At 38.1% G+C, this 8,240-nt stretch overlaps 1 protein-coding gene across 11 annotated transcripts in view; it reads left to right on the top strand.

Annotated features, from left to right (window-relative positions):
* The first annotated feature begins 2,553 nt into the window (after window positions 1-2,553).
* LOC136832701 (2',3'-cyclic-nucleotide 3'-phosphodiesterase-like) overlaps window positions 2,554-8,240 on the top strand; it is a 25,652-nt gene continuing 19,965 nt past the window's right edge. For 2 of the 11 annotated variants that reach the window (XM_067094146.1, XM_067094142.1), the window contains exon 1: window positions 3,435-4,140. The gene's annotated coding sequence lies outside the window, so the exon portion shown is untranslated. Of the gene's footprint in view, window positions 2,740-3,392; window positions 4,141-4,180; window positions 4,209-5,256; window positions 5,514-8,240 lie in introns of those variants that run through there. The other 9 variants (XM_067094143.1, XM_067094148.1, XM_067094147.1 and 6 more) reach the window with 9 other exon arrangements.

The following is an 8,240-nucleotide window of genomic DNA, read 5'->3' as shown; positions in this document are numbered from 1 at the left end:
TTCCATGAACATGTTGACGAAGAGAACTCCAGTAGGTGAGCCAATTTATGCTCCAACAACTTGTCAGAAAAGTTCTCCTCTGCGTGACATAAGGAATCCCATCCAGATCTGCAGACATTATCTAGGATGAACTGGCGGTCTCCTGTACCCGGACGTTGATAAATATGCTCAGAATACTTTACTGGTTTACAGGGGATAATGCTTGCTTAGGACTTCAGTCACCCTATATATCCCGGCTCGTAATCACTGACCACTTTCGGGAATGTAACATTAAGCTGTAGGCTATTTGCTGGATCCTCCTATAGTCTCCTGGAACTTTGGTGTGTCATTCAAGATAACACATATCTTCACTATGCAATCTTTTCTTTCCATATTGACATATAGTAGATTTATTATCTTTCCTAAGGGTTATGCCCTTTCTACCCTGTAGTTCTTAGGCAGCTTCCCAAAAGGTTTTACTAATGATCCCATTGGAGAACTTACTGTTTTTTTTTTACTTGCTTTATGAACTATTCCAAACTAGGTTACCATGGAGAAACATAAGTTTCTTAGCATGGCATGCCATTGCTACTCTCTCTCTCTCTCTCTTTTTCCGTATGCATCTTGTTGTGAAAATGGAAGAACATTAGAATCTCTCTCTCTCTCTCAATGTTTTTTTTTATTTTACTTAAATGTTCATAGTGTTTGAATGAAAGTTGCTATTAGTTTGGAGGGGCTTCTTTTTGGCAGGTGGGCGCACTGACTGATAAGCCCTATAATCAGGTAACAGCACCCGCTAGAAACAGCTCATAATTACATGAAATGTTTTCATCATATTGGCGTTGGCCCCCTCATTTGGGACCACCTTGACGTGGTGAGGGGGATCTTGAACCCCAGGAATCGTTCCCGGGTTTGAGTCCAAGGTCCCATATACCATTATATATTTCTTTGAATTTATTTTTGTGGAATTTTCCACTTTTGCTAAAATTTATTGGACCTGATAAACAGGAAAACGTATCATAACTGGGACTGGTTTTACATCCGAAGCTAAATGGTGGGAACTGTGATAGGACCATCAACTGCCTGATCATGTTCAGACCTGGGAGATATCAGGCGGAACTATTCTTTAGGGCTGGATCACGGATTCCAGGGGGTTCTGGTTCTGGGGATAGGACTCTCGGCATTCTATCCAGTTTGCCCATAGCATGATTAGAGTGGGGATGATAGTCTTCTCGTAATACCTTCGGTCCTAACAAGCCGGTTTGGCTTACACTTGGGCCACTATAATCTTGTTGTGCCATCCCCTGTGGGGTAGGGTAGGGACACGGACATTTGGGAGTCGGTACTCACTTGTGCCATTGGTGGAAAAATAAACCCCATGAAAGGCTGATGATATCTTTTTACAGTTTTCAGGTCTATTATTATTATTTTTTTACCCCTCTCAAATCTTCATGTCTAGCATTTATAAGGATTTGAGTACCCCTGGACCCTCTGATGGTGCTGTTCTGGCACAGATGACCACCTTTGCACCCACCTTGGAGATTGAAATTTCTCCAAATGTTGACGACTTCTCCAAAAATAAATTGACAAAAAGCAGTAATAACAAATATCCTAATCCCCATCCTGACTTCCCCTCCCCTGGACCCTCTAGCCATGCTTCATTGATGACGACTTCAAGCATGGACACGGACTTCCCCAGGAAATCTTCATCCAAAATTAAATCGTCAACACAGCCAGGTTGTGTGAAAAATTTGAGAATGCTCCATATCGGAGACTTACCAGTCGGTTGTGATTATGAAATGGTCTCGACAGCTCTGAAATCATTTGGAACTGTTGTAGAAATCAGGATGAACTTTATTGATGTTGAATCTAAATGGGAAGCTTGGGTTACCTTTAGTAGCCATAGTGAGGCTCTAAAGGCTAGTGGTATGATAAGTGCCATACAAATAGGTCAAACTACAGTACGAGGAGCCTTAACAGACAAAGTTCCCAAAGACATGGACGTTTATGTGTCATCTGAATGGGCTCAGGATAAAACAGAGAGAAATCAGAATGAAAAAGTAAGGGCTCCTAAACCTCCTAGGTGGCTGGTAGCTTCAGCCAAGGAGGAAAATTACAACTACTATAAGTTTTGCAGGTTTCTTTAAAAAAAAAAGGGGGGGGGAGGAATAAAGAGTGGTGATATTAATGGCATTAGCTCAAAACCATCACCCAAAATGATTTGGAAGAAAATTAAAAACTAAATGGCATGTTTGTCCATGAACCTCTGCCTATCCTTGAGATAAATGGTAACCTAATCACCCAACCAGAGAGGGTCGCAGAAAAATTAGGAGAACATTTCTCGAGAATATCGAGTAGTGAGAACTATTCTCTAGAATCCAAGACATTAGAAATGTGCAAAATTTACAATGCAGGAACTCAAAGATGCCGTACAGAATACGAAACCATCAGCCCCTGGAGAAGATAAAATACTTATGAAATGCTGAAACATCTCCCAAATGAACAGGTAATAAATATACAATTCACAATTATGATGATGATTGTGAAGGCACCGCAGAAAACGGGATGTTCATCATAGAGAACCCGTTGAGCGGCGTCATCTTCAGTGAAGAAATAGTGGACTGGGCGTTTATCTTCAGTTTCGTTTGGCAATCTTTCAGGGGCAGGCAGGTTGGCTTCATGTAGATCAAGCATTTTGCAAAGCTGTGTCTTGGCAAAGACACCACCATCAGACTCGGACACTACAGCACCTGCATCCACGTAAAGGAACTTGTACTCATCGTCAGTAACTCCTAGTAGAACTATAAAGTAGAACTTCTTATAATTAAAATAATGAGTTCCTTCAAAGGATGGGTTCTGGATGCGGATGTCTTTCCCGTCTATTGCTCCAAGGGTGTGTGGGAAATTCCATCGTTGCTCAAACCCACGGACTACCTCCTTCCATTGCTCTAGCTAGGGTGCTGGGTACCTGCATGACCTCATCTCCGTAGGCAGCCACAATGACCCTACAAGTCTCGGGCACAATACCGCTGATCGTGTTGGGAGCTCCTCGGAATTGGTAGGACAGGCTCTTGTAGGAATCTCCAGTTGTAAGGAAACGTAAGGTAATTGCAACACGCAGGCCTGGCTCAATGGGTCTTCTCCAGAATGTGAGGGTCTTCTTTATGTAGGGCGTGACCTGCTCCACAATTTCATTGAAAAGCTCCTCCATAATCCTGGTAAAATTCCGGTACAGTTCAGGAGTTTCAGTTGCCAATTCTCTCATCAAGTTCTCATAATAACATTTCTTCTCTCTTCTTTGTAAGTACCAGGCCCAGCACCTTCTTGGTTTTTTCTTGCGTTTTCGTTCCTACAGGCACTTAACAATTCTTAACTGCAACAAGGCATCGTGGTAATCCAAAATACATTGTACTAATTCCGGATCATGTAGGTCGGAAGGTCCATCTTCTTGCTCTGTCTGCAGCTGCAACAGGAATGGTGGGTGCCAAGTTCACCTGTGCACGACACATGGCGCTGCCGTTGCGTCTCTTCGGCAGGGGCGTAACTAAGTCGGGCATAAATCATCATGCCATCACGGACGTCGCCGTCTTGTAAAAACCTTTAAATGTGGCCGTGGTCTGAATCATCGACGAGTGTCGCATACGACTAGCACTTTCTAATCTCATCTCAACGTGGCACTGCTGTCGTAAATGTTCATTACGTATTACGTCGTGGTGTCGTAATCAGCTGATTCCCCCTTTTTTTTTTTTTTTGAGGTCCGAGGCCTTCGACGATTGACTGGTCGCCATCCGCGTCGTAATGAGCAAATTACGACGGTCGCGGTCTTAAGTCGCCGAAGTGTGACCCCGGCATAAATTTCTTAATCAGTCATATTGGCGTTACCGTTGCGACAGACATTTATCCGAATCTATTCACAGTGACTTGTGTTATCAAGAATCATTCAGATTCACCCGGATATCAACAAATAATTGTTATTAAAATATCATTCGTGAATTAATTTGAATTGAAATGGGAAAATATCCTATATTCATCTATATAAACTAGGTGAATTATTGTTGATAATGAAAATACAGAGATGGTGTTCGGACACACTGATGTAAACAACACTGTTTGTTTCTAAAGTGTTTGGATAGCAACGTATTACTGCAAGGGATTAAGAAGGTAAAATTCATTATTGGTATATTGTGAGGAACGCTAGATTAATGTTAGAAAAGTTATAGTGCATGTAGGTTAGTGATATATTCTAAACCAAGTTACTTTAGTAACATTGTACACATTGCCCAATCCAGATCGAGATCAGGATGGACATGTTACTTTTCTTATTTTTTCATGTGATTAGTCTGTGATGAATTTGACATTCATTTAATCAGAAACTGCCAATTTAATCCGTAACATCAGCTTCAATGGTGAATTATAATGGGGGCTTACAGTGAAAAACTTGGAAATTTAATGGGTAAGCATAGGTCTAGCCTATGCGAGGTATGCAGGGATGCATCCTAACCTAGCCTTCCTGATGGTAAAGTAATTTAGGATCCTGGGTCATTACGTGACCTTGAGCCCCATAAGTCATAGAGTGAAATACATATTGTCGCTTGACCTAACCTTCCCTAACCTAACTTAGGGTGCTGGGTCCTTACCTAGCATAGACAGGCAAACCACCTAACTTGACGTGCCCTTAAATTTATAGCAATGATATACAGTCTCCATTCAGCATCATTGGAAATTAATAAAATTATATGAGGGCGGATGAGTTAAAAAAGTATTTTCAAAAAGATTTTGCTGTCAGAATAATTTAAAATACATGGGAAAAAATCATTTTAATGTTTAGTTTATTAATCAACAACTTTTAAAATTTCATTGGACTGTTAATTCATGTAGTGCAGTCTAAAATAGAAATAGTTACTATAGTTAGCCACAATAACTAAAGCACACAATATAAAAAAAATAAAAAACTTTTTAAAGCATGCTTTTATTAAAATGCACTGAACAGTAAATAATAATTTTTTTGAGAGACACCAGGATTTTCTTACAATTAATCATGTCTACAAAAATAAAAGCATGGGAGCCAAAAATGGAAGGAAATGCTACAAGAAAAGAAGTATATATATTTGTATATTTCTTGTAGCATTTCCTTCCATGTTTGGCACCCGCTCTTTTATTTTTGTAGGCATGATTAATTGTAAGAAAATCCTGGTATCTCAAAAAATTCTTGGTAATTCTAAGTATTAGCTCCGTGCCTGTTTTTACCTTGGAAACTGGTTTTTTCTACACTTTCAGGGCTTCTGATACTGGTGGTGGGTTTGTTTACTGTCGGCCAAATGGAATGTTCCTTCGCCGTGTTTAGTACTGGCCTGGGGGTGGCATTACCCATACGTTAACAAGTTATTGCACTTGCCGGACGGTATATGAACTGTTCGAAAAAGATGTATCCGTGCTCTGTCTTGTGAAGATCACGTATGGAAACCCCTTGTTGGACGGACTTCAGGGGTTAATTACAGGTTACAGTAATTACATTCTTGTGACAAAAATTGAAGGTAAATCTATAATTAGCAACCAAAAAACTGTAGAAAAATTCAAGTTAGAAAGAAATCGCTGCCGCGGAGCTACTACTTAGATCTACCAAATTCTTATTTACTTTTTAGTGCATTTTAATAAAAGCATGCTCAAAAAAATTGTTTAAATTTTTTATTTCATACTAGTTGCTAGAGATTGATTCCTAGGGAATCTGATCCTCATCAGGAACAGCCAAACAAGCGCTATAGTCAACAGTTTTATTCCACTAGGATGTTTAGGCATTAACACACTAAACCATTTTCGAACTAAAGTAGAGGCAAAACACCAAAACATAAAACTTTATACTAGTAAAATACAAATCAAAGAAAGGTCACACTCGAGAATAATAAACTACCCTATCATAGAAAAAAAAAAATACACTACTCAGAAAAGAAAACATATTGACTTAAAACTAATACAATTCAGTGAATTACAATAGCCAATAAAACCAAGAAAAAACAAACTCAAGACGAGATAAAATAAAAAACCAGTGACAGGACAGGTAGAGACTTAGCAGTCAAGCAGCAGTCTTCCATCCGTGAACATTGCAGTATATGCAATCAGGCAAGACTAAATATAAGGGATTTTAAAATTGTAGGATATGAGGATTTTAGAATCTATATAGATTCACAAACTTAAGCCACAACTCAACCAAGATCAGTCATCCTTTCCGTTATCTATAATCTACTGATTTTCTATCGGCTCTCTCTTTCCAGTCACTAGGCTAATTTACCTATTGTGTAATTTTTCTTTTCGTGTTTGTTTGTCTTTTTTAATGTTTCTTAGTCCTGTATTTTATTTGATCTTTTTTTTTATTTTATCTCGTCTTGAGTTTGCTTGTAATTCACTGAATTGTATTAGTTTTAAGTCAGTATGTTTTCTTTTCTGAGTAGTGTATTTTTTTTTTTATGGTAGGGTAGTTTATTATTCTTGAGTGTGACCTTTCTTTGATTTGTATTTTACTAGTGTAAAGTTTTATGTTTGATGTTTTGCCTCTATTTTAGGTCGAAAATGGCGTACTGTAGTGTGTTAAAGCCGAAACATCCCAGTGGAATAAAAATGTTGACTATAGTGCTTGTTTGGCTGTTCCTTGTTTTATACTTTTTAGTTTTGACAGAAATTGTAACTGATTTATGATTGTAGCTAATGAAATTGAACGTGATATCCTGTCGAGCCAAGGAATGTTTGAAAAATCTGTAGAGTTATTAACTTGTTCTATTAACTTGTTCTACCGAGTCAAGCAAGGTGTGAAAAATCCGAAGAGTTTCATACAAATCTTGAGATACTGGGAGAGGTCACTGCTGACCTACTGTATTGTCACCGGGATTAAGTAACCATGCAAAATTTCAAGTACATCAGATAAAGGGAACAAATTGAAAATTGAGTTGCAAGTTTTGACCCAAACAGACAGACGCAGAAGTCAAGTTAAATAAAAGCATGTAAAAAGGAACTTACTTTATTTTCATTAGCATCGTTATCTAAATGATCACTTTATTTTTATTATTTTGACAAAAAAAAAAATTCTGGGAAGAAAACTTAACAAACAGTACAAGGTGGCAGCACAAATTGAACTACAAATTCAAAAGTACTCTATAAATATGATGGCATATGTAACCAACCAGAGAGTTATAATTTCTGCATCCATAAATAGCTCAGCAGTCATGCATTTGCAGTGGATGTCATATGAATTAAAATTTATCACAGTTACCCAAGCATTAACAAAAACCAATAAAAAAATACATTAAGCAGTTATGGGCTGCTTGCAAAATAAAATGCTTACATTACTCCTTATTTTGCACAGAATAACGTGAACTTTTGGGGGATGTTTAAGATGCATTTGTTAATGGCCTTACATGTTATCTTCTGAGAATGTTTAATTAGCTTATGTCAGGAATGTAATTCTATTCTGAAAGCCATTCTGTGCTTGAAGAACGGAGAAACCTGGAGATTATTAGATGCAACGTTGATACTGAAGGTAACGGTATTGTAGCCACAATAATAGTGGTGTCTATAACTTGGAAAGTCAAGAGTTTGTTTCTTTTTCAACCACATACTGAGGTTACCTCAAATTAAACTTATTTGGATTCGGTAGCTTGTAGAAGGATATGATATTTCGCTCCTTATACCTGGACATGAGTACTCTCCCTGTTTTCTTCTCCTGCAAATGAAGATTGGTTATTCTTCAGTGGTCCATAAGTATGATGACAGCCCTGACAATGTAAAGAGGAGGCGTATTCCCATAAATAACAGTAAACTGTGTTAATCTGAATCTAAAACAGCCACACATCTTTAAGCTTTGCATCTTTCAAACTTATGGTTGTTTTCCCATGGATGATTGTATCCTTAGAGAGACTTAACAGCTCATTTTTATATATGTAGTTCTTACCTCCCAGTTAAGCTGATGTTGCATTTGCTTGATCAGTCACAAATTTATGAGGTGGCTGTTGGATGAATGCCTGAGGTGCTAGTGTCATGAGAGAGTGCTCTTCTTCATTGTAAATGAAGGACTGTGAGTCTGGGATCATATGATCATTGGGTTTATATGAAAAACCAGTTTTATGGTATGGAAACTTTGTTTCACATCTGTAGTACTATCCACCGAGAAAAAAGTACTAAGAAATACCACTGAATTATTGCAGGTTTCTCCTGAGTGTTGACTATAATGCCAGAAATGTTCATAACCAATGTATAATTAACTAATAAATAAA

The sequence above is a fragment of the Macrobrachium rosenbergii genome, chromosome 50 (genome assembly GCF_040412425.1).
Source record: "Macrobrachium rosenbergii isolate ZJJX-2024 chromosome 50, ASM4041242v1, whole genome shotgun sequence".
Lineage (NCBI taxonomy): Eukaryota > Metazoa > Arthropoda > Malacostraca > Decapoda > Palaemonidae > Macrobrachium > Macrobrachium rosenbergii.
The sequence above is the reverse complement of the archived record's forward strand: the minus strand, read 5'-3'. Positions and strand labels throughout refer to the sequence as shown.